Genomic DNA, 14,217 nt, shown 5'->3' with positions numbered 1-14,217 from the left:
ATATAAAAATATTTAATTTTTTTATTAGCATATTTTTCCTTAGGTTGCATACCAACCACAGTTTCCCCTCCCCCCTCTGCCCGTTCCCTCCCCCCACTCCTGTCTACCCACTCCCCATCTACCCACTCCTCCTGCTCTGTCTCAGTTCAGAAAGGGCCAGGCCTCCCATGGGCTTGAGCCTATGCTCACTGGGCTGAGCTCTGGCAGTTTCTCCCGAAGAAAGGGAGGATGGATAGTCTGAGCCAGGGGTCAGGTCATGATGGAGGAACCCACAGAGACAACTGACCTGAGCTCCTGGGAGCTCATAGACTCTGGACCAACAGTTAGGGAGCCTGCGCGGGACCGACCTAGGCCCTCTGCATGTGTGTGACAGTTGTGTAGCTTGGTTTCTTTGTAAGGCTCCTAGCAGTGAGAGCAGGACCTGTCCCTGACTTAGCTGCCTTTTGGGAAGCTGTTCCCATTACCCTGCCCAGCCTTTATACAGGGGAGGAGCTCGGTCCTACCTCCGCTTGATGGGCCATGCTATGCTCTTACCCTTTCTTAAGCACTTTCTGGCAGTCACTCAAATAAGACTAAAACGTTGTTTACAGTAAAAACAGTTCCAAGGTTCCCTATAGCTCTTGTGACCTAGACTTTTACCCTGTCGGCTGTAATTCTAGCCAACACATAGAAGAACCACCGTGATCTCATTTACCCAAAAAGAAAAGTTTCCTAAGCTACCTTTGAGGTGCAATTACAGAAGTCATCAAAACCAGTATGTGTGGCTATTATAATGACAAGGACACATCTGTCTTGAGCAGCCCACACCCAAGGGTGTGTGCCCTTTCCCTAAGCACCTCTGTTAATGCCCATGATCACACCTATTTGGAATTTTCTCCCTCACATAGTAATCTGCTGCAGTCCTATTTCACACTGGTTTGTCTTGAAGTTCTTTTCCATCTTTGAGGAAAGTTCTCTAAAAGGAACCTCTCAGACAGACACAGGCAGCTGCCACTGACAGCCTTGTTTTATGCATCTTGAAGTACTTGAGTGGCGAGGCCTCACCCCTGAGGACCTCCAACTGCCAGGCTCTGCCCACAGAGCACTCTAACGGCCATAACAGTTGGACCGATGCAGGTGGTTAAGCTTTTCCCTACAGAGTAAAAAGCCCAAGCTCAGCTCGAAAACCCACCAATCTCCACTGTAGAAATTAGTTGTGGAATATTTGTTTAACTAGCCAAAGGTGTGTTACATTTGTTTATGCGGTAGGATATTACTTTAGTATGTGAAAGTGTATTTTAATTGTTTCTGCTGCCTTTGTGAACAATATAAAGTGTTACATTTGTTTGTGCTGCATGTAAGTATGTAAAGATGTGTTGCATTTCTTTCACCTTGCCTGTCTAAGGCACCTGATTGATCTAATTAAAAAGCCGAATGGCCAATAGCTAGGCAGGAGAGGGACAGGCAGCCTGGTGGGCAGAGAGATTAGGAGAAGAAATCTAGGCTCGAGAGAGAACAGGGGAGAAAAAAGGGACACGACTGTTTGGCCAGAAGCCCCAAGGAAAAAAGTAGATAAAGACAAGCAGATTACAGTAAGAGCTAAGCTAAGGCTGAGCATTCATAACTAATAATAAGTCTCTGTGTTGTGATTTGGGAGCTAGTTAGGGGCCCAAAAGAAAGCTCACTACAGAAATTTCTACCCTAGAAATCTCTGTACCTCCACCCAGAAACCCCATATAAACTGTCTTCTGCTCAGTTCTCTGCTGCTTCTCCCCTGAGCAGAGGCAGCCACCCTCCTGGATTTTTCCCTTCCAATAAATCTCTTGCATGAGATTGTTGTGCTGTGTGACTTTGTAGTATTCCTTGGCTTCCAATTGCCAGGATACCTTTCCTTTCAGAACTGTAACACTTATACTGGGGAAACCTTCTCCGCTGGAGTAGATTTGTTAACACTTCCTTTGGGGCAGCCTTTCCCCTCAGAACTGCAACACTTCCTTTGGGGAAGCTTTCCCCTCAACACTGCAACACTCCTTTGGGGAAGCTTTCCCCCTTGTTCCCAGAAGCTTATGTTGAGGAAGAACCTCCTGGTGAGGTACCCATGAGACCATCAGCTTCAGGTGGAGCAGGGGTGGTGTCAAGCATCACTAGTATGATATGCCCACTCCTGGAGTCGCAGCAGCTTCCCCAGAAGACCCTCTACACTTTCTCACTTGGCCTCCTGGATAAACCCAGCTCTGGGCAGTCACACACTTGGTTTGACTGCTAAGGCCCTTTTACTATCGCAGCACTTAAATTTACGAAGATTTTCAGAACCACCTTGGTCTGTGTCACTCTGTGGGTCATCTGAGAAAAGGCCTGGAAGCGTTGGCTGGAGCAGTGGCTCTCAACCTTTCTAATGCTGTGAGCCCTTTAATGCAGCTCCTCATGCTGTGCTGACACCCACCACCACCACAAAATGACTGTCATTGCTCCTTCATCACTGTAATTTCGCTACTGTTATGAATAGTAATGAATTTTTGGAGATGGATGTTTACCAAAGGGTCACGACTCCACAGGTTGAGAACCACTGGGCTAATGACCCTTGAAGCTAACAAAGTCCATGGTACATTCTCTTTTGCCACACTCTCTCATCCCAGTAAGGCAGGGAAGCACGACAAATAGTTTAGTAAGATGAGATTCCACTTGGCTTGTGCTATGCCCTACCCCTCTTCTAACACTGCTTTTGGCAGCCTGCTATTACACAAGCTCTGTGCACATACCCGTCGCTAAACAATGCACCTAGTAACCTGTTAGCAACTTAGGACCCTGCCTTCATTGAGCTGCACATACAGCCCTGTCCAGACAATGGAATTAAGTTCCTTCTCCCCTTAACAGCCATCAAACACAGGCAATTTCTATTAAGTCATAATTTAGGTATGAGGAGGGTATCTAGGTATTTTGGTAGGGACGTGATCTGGCTTGAGCAAGTTTAGGATGCATTCTGGGTAAGGCAAACTGTGTCCTGTAAGTGATCTTTGAATGATATTTCCTTGTTATTTTGCAATTCATGTGTACCTTTATTACAATGCTTTTAACAAGAAGGCAGAAGCCTATAAGCCTAGTTTGGACATGACCACCAGTCATGTGATACCACTGTACTCCATGGCTATACTGTGGGGTCATTTGTTGTCTGTCCTGGGCTCGACTGAATGCTCCAAAGCTACCTTGCCCTTTTTGTCCTGCTCAGCATGCTGTTTCTTTACCTGGCACACTATCTCACTGGGCACCTATCACTCAAAGGGCTGTGCATGCATCTTCAAGGAAGCATTAAGGTCTGCCTGGTATGTTCATAATTTCTGAACTTGAACTTTTCTCCACCTCTGATGCTTTAAGCATCACCCCTTCCTCTGACTGAGTTAACGGCTTTAAAATCTGATAAAGTCCTAAAGGCTCTCTCAGGCTTGGGCAAATGCTTTTCTTTCTGCTAGTCTTAAAACATCATTTTCTTTCTATGACAAAATAAATACCCTTTGTTATATGATAATATTAAGTATAGAGTTTTTTTTTAAGTGAATGTTTCTACAGTTTAAAAACTTTAGCTGGGCAGTGATGGCACGAGTCTTCAATCCCAGCACTCGGGGCCAGCCTGGTCTACAAGAGCTAGTCCCAGGATAGGCTCCAAAGCTACAGAGAGACCCCATCTCAAAAAACCGAAAAGAAGAACTTTGCTGTTGATTGGTTTGGGGTTTATTTGAGACTTACTGTGTACCTCAGGAGGACCTCGAATTCACAGTCTTGCATTAGCCTCCAGAATCCTGGATTACAGTCATGCATGACCTGTGGTTCCACAATTCTCTGTGGTAGATCGACCGTCTTATCAGTGCTGCTCTATCCCTAGAGTATGGTAGCAGTTCAGGTTTTCATTTGTTGCTTCTTCAATGACTTGAGGGCAATCCCTGAGAGTTGTGACTGTGGCTGTCGTTTTGATTCTGTATCCTTTGGGGAGAGCAGCTCGATTCATGGCCATCAGCACTCTGGATAGAGGACCAAACAGCCCCATTCACACTCACCTTCAGCTCCAAATTTAAAATCTCTGTTGAATATTTTGACATCTAGGTCTGCAAGTCAGCCATCACATGCCCACTTTCCCTTGGTGTTTCAGCAGAACCCCAGCTTTCCATACCCAAAGAACCATCTCTGAGACTTGCCATGTGGGCTAGTGGCCCCAAGTGTCAGGTTCCAAGTCTCCCTTCCTCCAAATGGCAGTGCTGGTGACATTGTCCTACAGAGAAGGACAATCCCAGCCAACCAAGCACTGCACAGCCATGCCCTCCTCTTAGCTCCCCTAGCTCTCTCTTCCCACAAGATAGCTGTTGAGAGCCCCACCACTTGAGTGCCTCATAATACACTAATTTTGAGGAAGAGAAACGATGACAAATCCTTATAGTCTGAAATACCATATCAAAGGAAGGGGAAATTGTCACAGTTGCCACACAAAAGGCTGGAGGGTGGAGATAGCCATGAGCTGGTGAAGTTCATTCTGGGAAGGCTGTGTTTCCTCTTGGTAAAACACGGCTATTGTCCTGGTTTTCTTTTGGTTACTGTAATAAACACAATGACCACAAACAACTTGAACAGGAAAGGATTTAGTTTTTCATACAGTTGACAGTGTGTTACTGAGCAAAGTGAGGGCAGAAACTCAAGACAGAAGTCTGATGCAGAGGCCATGGAGGAGTGCTGCTTGCTCTGTCTGCTTACTTACACAATCCCCGCTCAGGGTAACACTGCCACAGCAGGCTGGGACTCTCCATCACTCACAAATGCCCACATACGTGTTCAAAGGCCAGTCTGATAGAGATAATTCCTCAGTCGAGGTCCCCTCCTTAGTTTGTGCCAAATTCTTTCTTTCTTTCTTTCTTTCTTTCTTTCTTTCTTTCTTTCTTTCTTTCTTTCTTTCTTCCTTCCTTCCTTCCTTCCTTCCTTCCTTCCTTCCTTCCTTCCTTCCTTCATTTATTTTTGTGACAGGATCTTTCTATGCACTTCTAGCTGGCCTAGAAGTCTCTATGTAGACTAGGCTAACCTTGATCACAGAGATCCTGTCTTTGTCTCCTCAGTATAAGGACTAAATGTGTGGGCCACCACACCCAACTCTATTTCTTTTTCTTTTCCTTTTTTTAAAATTCTTTGGAATCAATCCTATTACATGATTTTTAGTCAAAAGAATGGCATTTGAGTTGTACCTTTGGCCCTGGCTGGGAACATGACATTGCAAACTGCTCAAAAGGTTAAAAGATCATAGATTTCCTATTGTTCCTTCTCTTAAATCAATGAAAATGGGCCATCAATCACCTGAACAGAAAAATGCCCCTTGAACAGTCCTAACTTTAAGAAACGTGATATACCTGGAGACATGTTTAAAAAGATGAGAAGGATAGTTACACCTTAGTGAGGCATGTAGTTTAGCACCCCCAGAAGATCTTTTCTCCATGCAATTGCTTACAGATCTTCCTTGCTAAGCCTGTTGGCTTTCTGACTCAGAAAGTGTAGCTTTTCCCTTCTTCCTTCCTCCCTTCTCCCCTCCTCCCACTCAGCTGTTTTGATGAGAATGTGTGTGTGTGTGTGTTGGGTGTGGGGATGTGGTGTGTGCATGTGACTATGGGGACATGTATCTGTGCACATTCATGGGAGACCAGAACAGGGTGAGGTCAGGTGCCTTCCTCTATGACTCTCCTGCTTACTTCCTTGAGAGATAGACTCTCACTGAGCCAGGAACTCAGTGTTTTGGCTAGGCTGGCTGGCATGGAGCTCAGTATCTGCCTATCTCTGGCTCCAGCACCGAGGAAACAGACATACACAACCATACCTGGCCAGTCCTCCTGCTTACAGAGCAAGGATTTACATCAAGGGTTTACCCACTAAGACATCTTCCCATCTTTCCTCCTCTTCGCATTTCCCTCTTTTGGACATCAATCAAAATCCTAAAACCAGTTGCCATGAAAGCGGGCATTCTCACAATCTCCGAAGACAGCCCCCACCTACCTGCCCCTCCCCTGCCCTGTGCAGCTGCCTAGCTGTCTTCCACTACTAAGCCCGTCTGCTTTCCTAGCATCTGACTCAGAAGGCACGGTTCTTTCATCTTCTCTAGCTTTCACCAGCAGCCACTGAGATCTCTAGTTTGTCTTGCCTGCTATGTTGTTTTTTTTTTCTCTCAAATTCCAATAAAATTGTCCTCATGTCCTCCTGAGTCTGTTTTAAAGGGGGCCCCATGTTCCTTGGTAACGTGTCCCATAGCCTCCCTGACCCCGAGTACTCCACTTCCCTCTAGCCCATCGCTATTGTCTCCGTGCAATCCTTGCCCTTCTCTCTGGACTGGACCGTGACTTCCTAACCAGGCTTTTGGCATTGCCATTCTCTTCCCTAAACCATCCTTTGTGTTGCCGCCAGAGTAAGCTTTCTGAGCTGCAGATTAGGTATTGCCACTCTGCCCCACAGAAGCAAGAGCTGCCTTTAGGATTGCACCCCAACCTTCTAGGCCCCGCAAAGCTCTTCTTTGTGGACTGGCAACATCTCTTTCCGTCTCACTTCTGGCACTACCCCTGACCCCACCACCCTGCACTCTGTGAAAGGAAGTAGAATTGGCTCTGCCACTTATGACCAGGCATGTGGAAACACATTTCTAAGTGATAACATCCTCTGAAAGGGCGATAAACGGGTAAAATGAAAGCGGTAACTAATGTTATATGCCAGCTTTCGTTAAGCACCTGTGGTACGCCACAAAGAGGGAACGAGGAAAAAAAGGACTTAAAAAACAAAAATAAACAAGAAAAAACACTGCTGTTTGCCATGATATTTACTATTACTATGCTTATTTTACACATGAACATAACTGAGATGCAGTCAAGTAAAAGAACTTGGAGGTCATACAATCTAAAAGTGGCAGAGCCAGGTCTAGAACCACTTCCACACGACTCCAAGCTCCTAACCTTTGTGTCCTCGACTGACCATAGGACAACAGCAAACATTCAAAAAGTAGAGGAGAGGGAGAGGCAATATGAATCTTAACTGTCTGTAGTTTCCCAGGCTCTTACCTAGCCTTGTTGCTTTGTGTTTGGTGACAGATGAATAACATTAAGAGCACACTCAGATCCAGCAGGATCTTGCCACTCCTTGTAGCATCTTTATCACTTTATACACCTAAGGATCCTCCCAGGAGGGATGCTCTGAGAATCCCCATCTGAGGAAATGGCCATCTTCAGGAGCCATCTCCCCTGCCCTCTGGGTGGTCAGTCTCTTCGAACCATACTTTGCTGGGTGAGCAGATGAACAGGAGAATCACTCACAAGTGCCTGTTTTTCTCCCCTTACAGTTAACTTTTCCTACAAATGTTCATGCAGAAAAGTCCATGTATAAATATTTTATATTTCCTTTTCCCCACTTGGGATTTCTCCTGCTGCCTTACTACTCTTGCAGTAAGGAGAACTTTATAATCTATCAGCTCTTCAGGAATTGGTATTAGCAATTCCCCACACCACTGGCTCGCAACAGCAGGCACTCCAGGAGTGAGCTAAATGGATTGCTCTTATTTACCCATCATTAGCTTTTATAGTAATGACATGAAAATGCCCGAGAAAGGGATGTCCAAGAGAAGAACACTGAGCAATAATGATGGAGTGACAGAAAAGAAGAGACAGCCACCCCTCAATATATATGGGGGAAATGTTTTCAGGTCCCTTGAAAAACCACAGCCCCTCATTGGTAGGAAATGGTATGACATTTGCCTTTGGCTTATACATATATTCCCATGGGTTTTGAGTCATCCTTAGCATGTTTAAGTTGCCTTGTACAACACCACTGTTATGTAATGTCATGCACATGGTTAGATCATAGTGCCTGGGGAATACTAATAAGAAGATTATCTGTGCATATTCAATATGGACATTTTCTCCAGTTACCTTGGAACTGCTTTTGGTGGATTTATGAATTTGAGACTGCCCTGTGGTGGTTCTTTGCCTTTTTGGGCGGGGGGTAACTTTCTGGAAGTTCTCATCTACAAACTGAACTTCTCTGAAGCCCCATCTACACTGAAGGGCCCATGGACTGCTTGACCTTGGCTGACTAGAACATTCTGATTGTGGGGGGGTGGAATGTGGTGGGTCACAAGCTAAGGTCCTCTTGGGCTATTTTTAGTCTCTTTTAATAGCTACTGGCTGTCAACCTCTTTATTTGACCTCATATCCTCTTCGTAAAAACTCCTGGAATTTATCATCCTGCTAAACTTGACAGTTATAATCTTACTAATGTGATAATTTTTTGAGACAGGGTCTCGTCTCACAGGCTGACCTTGAAGTCGCTATCTGATTCCTCCCGCGTCTATGCCCGGTTTATGTGGTTCTAGTGAGATAACTCAGAAGTTCATTTGGTTAGATAAGTACTCTACCAACTGAGCCACATCTCTAGCTCCATTGCTATTGACCATTTAACCATCATCTCAGGCAAGAACCTGCTATGATCTGGAATCACCTTCTTTTTTTGCTTTGTAGACAGTAAAAAGACTTGCAGACAGACAAATTCCGGGGCTTATATCTAGTGGTCAAAAGGATGTGAGGTCAAATAGAAAGGCTAATAGTAAGTGGTTATTGAGTGAGACTAAAGATAGCCCAAGATGATCTTGGCTCTTGATCCACAGCATTCCATCACCCACAGTTACAATGTTCTAGTCAACTGAGGTCAAAGAGTCCATAGGCTTCCGTACAAATTGAGCTTCATTTATTTATTCATCTCATTCATTAATTAATCTGAGTCTGTTGACAACTTTGGATATTCACCAAATGCACTTTTCTGTAACTTATGAGAGATGAACTTAGCAAAATAACCTCCTGTATTTCCAACAGAAAACTCACTGATTGCGATTTCAGCAACTGGCCCAGTCCTGGCTCCTCCTTCTCCCTCACCTTCTTTTGAGGAAAACACACAAAAAGAAAAGAACTGATGATCTTAAAGAAAGACATTTTGTGCGCTATCCATCTAGCCTGGTGTGGTGGTTTGAGTAGGAATGGTCCCCAGGTAGTGGCACTATTGAAGAGGGCTTAGCAGGTGAGGTGTGGCCTTGTTGGAGTAGGTATGGTCTTGTGGGAGGAAGCATGTCACTGGGTGTGTGTGTGTGTGTGTGTGTGTGTGTGTGTGTGTGTGTGTGTGTGTGTGTTGGAGGGGAGGACTTCTAAGGCTTCAAGAGCCCAGCCAGGCCCAGCAGCTCTCTTTTCTTCCTGCTGCCTAAGGATCTGAATATAGAACGGTTGCCTCCTTCTCCAGCACCAGGTCTGCTTGCATGCATGCTCCCTGCATGAGAATGGAGTGAATCTCTGAAACGGATTTAGACCAGTTAAATGCTTTCTTTTATAAGAGTTGCCATGGTCATGGTTTCTTTTCACAGCAATAGAAACCCTAAGACACCTGGAATGTTTGACTTCCCAACACCCCAACACCTACTTGCCACTTAAAGTCACAAATAAATGAAAATGTTAGGAACAGAGGCCTCAACAGAGGGCTCAGTTCCTCTGTGACTCAGGGCTCCATGGCCCCTAAATGGACTCTGAGGATTACTGTTATGTTTCTCTTGCCTTCTGTAGGTTTGAAGTATTTACATAGGCTGTGGGTGGCGTGCAAAAGCCCTTTAACCTTGGAGGAAACTTCTGTTGACTGTACGTAAGTCTCAGAGAGTCCTGTGAATTAGCAACAGAGGAATAAAGCTATCTGAAGGCTTCTGGTGCCAAGGTTCTTGTTTTGATTATTAAAAATGCCCTGTAATTAGGAGAGATGGAAAACTTGTGCCTAAAGTTTGGCTTGGAATTCTCATGCATTCTGTTGCAAGCCAACGCTCCTTTCCCTCTGAGAAAAAGCAATGAGCATATGTGTAGTGTGGAGCTGCGGGAGGCTTCCCGCCGCCCTGCTCTCAGCCACTGGCTAGCTTAAAACCCAAAATAACAACACACAAATTGTATTCTTTTAAGTACTGCCTGGCCCATTATTTTCAGCCTCTTACTCACATCTTGCTTTAACCCATTTCTAATAATCTGTGTAGCACCACGAAGTGGTGTCTTACCGGAAAGATTCTAGCGTAAGTCCATCTTGGGCTGGAGCTTCATCGCATCTCTCTCCCTGAGGAGAGGCACGGCAGTCTGACTAATTTAGGAGAGGCGTGGCATCTGACTGAGACATCTACCTCACTTCATTCTTCCTGTTCTGTCTACTCCACCCAGCTATGTTCTAACCTATTAGGCCAAGCAGTTTTCTTTATTAATTAATCAATGAAATCAACAGATTGATAGAAGACCTGCCTCCATAACATATGCAGAGGAAACTACAGATAATTGTGAAGCCATCTCATCTGTATTCACTTAATTTCTAACATACTATATGTTGAAAGAATCCCAAGCAATATTCAATTATTAACTTTTGGATACCAATGAAATGGGAGGTAGCTCGGACCCACTCAAGTTGAAGTATAAACAAATACCAGAAAACACAAGGTGCCACACCCTTTTCCTTGTCTGTGGCAGATGCCCATTAATGAATTGAGTTGATCTTTTCTGAAGAATTTAGATCCAGCCTCTGACTCTCCCTTAACCCAGTAATAAAGGGAACAACTGTCAACCAACGAGCGATGTCATTTTTCACACCTTCGCTAAAACAGTAATTATGAGCATGGAATCTATTTATAACTAGTAAATGTACTCTTAAGCAGCAACAAATGCTAGAGGCATAATTTTAAACAAGGACAGACTGCGTCTGACTTTTCTCTCTGAACCACACTCGGTGGCAACGCTCAGCTGCTGCTGCTGAGCTCACACTGGCTCACAAGGCTCACACTGGTTCTGAGGTGCTGCACCAGTGCCTACAGGAGGTGCGCGCGCCATGCATCGATTCGCTCATATGCAAACGCTCTAGTTGGCGTCCAATGAATGGATGTGTGGAGCAGATAATGAGAGTGTTCCTCAGGGAGCATGCTAAGCTCCACGCTGCTCTGCTGTTTGAAGGAGACACAGAGGTCAGTGTCTACCTAGTTATCCGCTGAAGGACTCTTGGTACTCTGAAATAGTTTAGCAAAATCTCCCATTTTCTGAATCTCCAAGTTGCAGCCCATGGGTCAACACAATCTCTCTCCTCGTTCTTCAGTAGTTAAGCCAAGTACATTGATTTGTCCCCACAGCCCATGAAACGTGTCTAACAGAGGAGTACTTATTGAACATCTACTACTAGTGAATGAGGACTTAAATAAACAGCTGGCAGAGGGGGGAGGAAAAAGAAAGAATAGGTTAACTGCAAGGCTGGGCGTGGTGGCACACACCTTTGATCCCAGCATTTGAGAGGCAGAAACAGGCAGAGGAGTTCAAGGCCGGCCTGGTCTACACACCAGGTTCCAGGTCAGATAGGCTACACAGTAATACCCTGTCTCAAACAAACAAACAAAAACACAAACCCCAAGGCTATAATTATTGGGGGGCCTTGTTTGGGAGATCTCCAACCCTGGGCCTATACTGTGTCCTCTGTGTTTTATAAACACAGTCATCTAACTCAGTCCCGGGCCCCAGCTACCAAGCAGAATTCTGCTTTGAAAGCCTCTGAGGAATGAGTGCCATGGCCACAAAATGAACATCTGAGCAGGAAATGGAGCAGCAGAAGCAGGTGGAGCCACTTAGCCCCCGGAGCTAAAAGAACTTCCGTAGCCACTACACAGTTAAAGAAATCCCTGAGGTGGTCAGATTGCTTAGGAGCTATTGGCCAGCTTTTTAGGTCTCTGGTCACTTTACTTTGACTGCTGGCTGGAGATTTTTTTCCCCCTCTTTTTGACAGTCTCATGTAGCATAGGTTGACCTTCCACATGCTAAGTGGTCAAGGATGACCCCAAACTCCTAATCCTCCTGCCTCTACCTCCCAAGTGCTGGATTACAGGTGTCATGCTTGTTTTCTGCAGTGCTGGAGATGATCCTCAGGGCTTCCTGCATGCTAGCTAAGCGCTCTGCATGCTAGCTAAGCTACATCCCTAGTCCTAACAGTGGAATTTTTATTCTAACTATATCAGAAAACTTGGGCTTTTACGAACTGCTTAAACGACTCCTTCTCCCTTTTCGTCCTGCCTAGCAAAGTAGGCTAGAGGCAGGCAGGCGATCAAGGAGTGGAGAGGAGGCCTGTTCCCTGCCCCCCTCCCCTGGCTGCTGCGCCTTGGATTATTTCAGGGGACACTATGGAGTCAGCTGGAGTACTTTGGAGGTCATGCTCCCTCCCTTCTATTCCTTCTCTGCTCCCAATTATCTGCTGACCAAGGATGCTCCTACTACATCAGCCACCAGCAGAGCATTGAAAGAACGACTGTAAAAGAGCCACTGCAGAGTAACACATGGCCTTCAGTGTGGGAAACACCCAGGAACATAACGGCATAGACAACTCTACCCCAGTGCCCCACTGTGATGCTGCTTCCGCGGCTGCTCTGCCCCACAGATCATACTTCTCCCATGCTCTGTCTGCAGTGCCAAACTGCCCACTCCCCACATATAGTGCACTTCAGGATCTTCTAACTATTCCTTCAGCCACAAGCCCATGGCTTCATCCACGAACTGCAGGCCACCAGAGTGAGCTGTGTCTCAAACAACCCACCCACCTCTTGCCTCTGAGTTAATTTCACCCCAGACTTTCAACTTTCTAAGAAAATAAACATTCCTGCCTCTTTGGATACTGTGGTGGTTTGAAAGAAAATGGTCCCCAAAGGGAGTGACACTTTTAGGAGGTGTGGCCTTGTTGGAGTAGGTGTGGTCTTGTTAGAGGAAGTGTGTCACTGTGGAGGCAGGCTTTGAGGTCTCATAAATGCTCAAGCCATGCCCAGTGAGACAAATCACTTCCTGTTGCTGGCGGGTCAAGATGTAGAACTCTCAGCTCCTTCTTCAGCACCATGTCTGCCTGCATGCTGACTTGCTTCCCACTGTGATGCTAATGGACTAAACCTCTGAGCTGCAAGTGAACCTCCGTAATTAAATGCTTTCCTCTATAAGCGCTGCCGTGGTCACGGTGTTTCTTCACAGCAATAGAAACCCTAACTAAGACAAATACCATGCAGACCCTCCATGCCCTTTTGGTGATGTCCTTAGCGGCATAATCCATTCTGCTTAACTTCCAGGTACCCGCAGCTCTAGGAAACCTAAATCCCACTGAGATGCTCGGGATGCCTCAGTAACATTTTCCCTGCAGACCCCTCTCTTTTAGTGTGTCCACAAGACCTCAGGCACATCTTTCATGCCGCTTGCCCTCACTGTGGCTGTGTGTTCACACATCAGCTGTCTTTGTATCCTCAGGGATACCAGGTGAGTCATGCCAGTGTAAACTGAATGAGAATCAAACCACTAGCTCTGTTTTCTTCTTTTAAATGGGCTCCATGTTTCTCTGTTAGGATGTGTGAGCCATTAAAACTTCTCAGAAGGCAGGATATGAAATGAACTTGGTAAATAGTAGGTGCGTGATGCCTCAGTTTTCTAGTGAGAGAAACCAGGTTGCCAGGCAACTGGTGAGATATCTAGCTAACTGCTTTCCTACCTCCAGCTCCTTTCTAGACAACTGTCAGGTTCTTGAGTTTTCATTTCCTATGTTTTAATTTACATGTTACCTCCGTGTGTTTGTTGACATCTTTGTGGCACTTGTGGGTGAATGGAACACGCTTTTTTAAAAAACATAAATCAGGGGCTGGAGAGATGGCTCAGAGGTTAAGAGCATTGCCTGCTCTTCCAAAGGTCCTGAGTTCAATTCCCAGCAACCACATAGTGGCTTACAACCATCTGTAAAGGGGTCTGGTGCCCTCTTCTGGCCTGCAGATATACACACAGACAGAATATTGTATACATAATAAATAAATATTTTAAAAAAATAAAAAAATAAAAAAACATAAATCAGGGCATGGTGGTACAGACCGGTAAATCCAGCACCTGGAATTTGAGCCCGTGCTGGGTACACAGCTCACCTTATTTCAAAACAACAGCAAAGTCTTGAATTGTTCTCTGTGTGCCCGGGGGTGAGGACATAAACTATTTGGGTTTCACAATGGGAATATGAAAGAAGATGGAACCTTGTAAAAAATTTATTTTTATTGGAAATCTAAGGTAACTGTTTGGTCTGTCAAAGGTCACCTTTATATGAATTAGATAATGAGTATCTTTTAGCTTTGTTCAAAGAAGAATACAAAAGTATCAATAAATTTAAAATATGGGGGATTAAAGA

At 45.2% G+C, this 14,217-nt stretch overlaps 1 protein-coding gene across 1 annotated transcript in view; it reads right to left on the bottom strand.

Moving 5' to 3' along the window:
* Positions 1–14,217, bottom strand: part of Nt5e (5'-nucleotidase ecto) — a 47,891-nt gene that overhangs the window by 23,246 nt on the left and 10,428 nt on the right. The gene's annotated exons all lie outside the window — the stretch shown is intronic.

This window comes from Arvicola amphibius, chromosome 3, assembly GCF_903992535.2.
Source record: "Arvicola amphibius chromosome 3, mArvAmp1.2, whole genome shotgun sequence".
Classification (NCBI taxonomy): Eukaryota; Metazoa; Chordata; class Mammalia; order Rodentia; family Cricetidae; genus Arvicola; species Arvicola amphibius.
The sequence above is the reverse complement of the archived record's forward strand: the minus strand, read 5'-3'. Positions and strand labels throughout refer to the sequence as shown.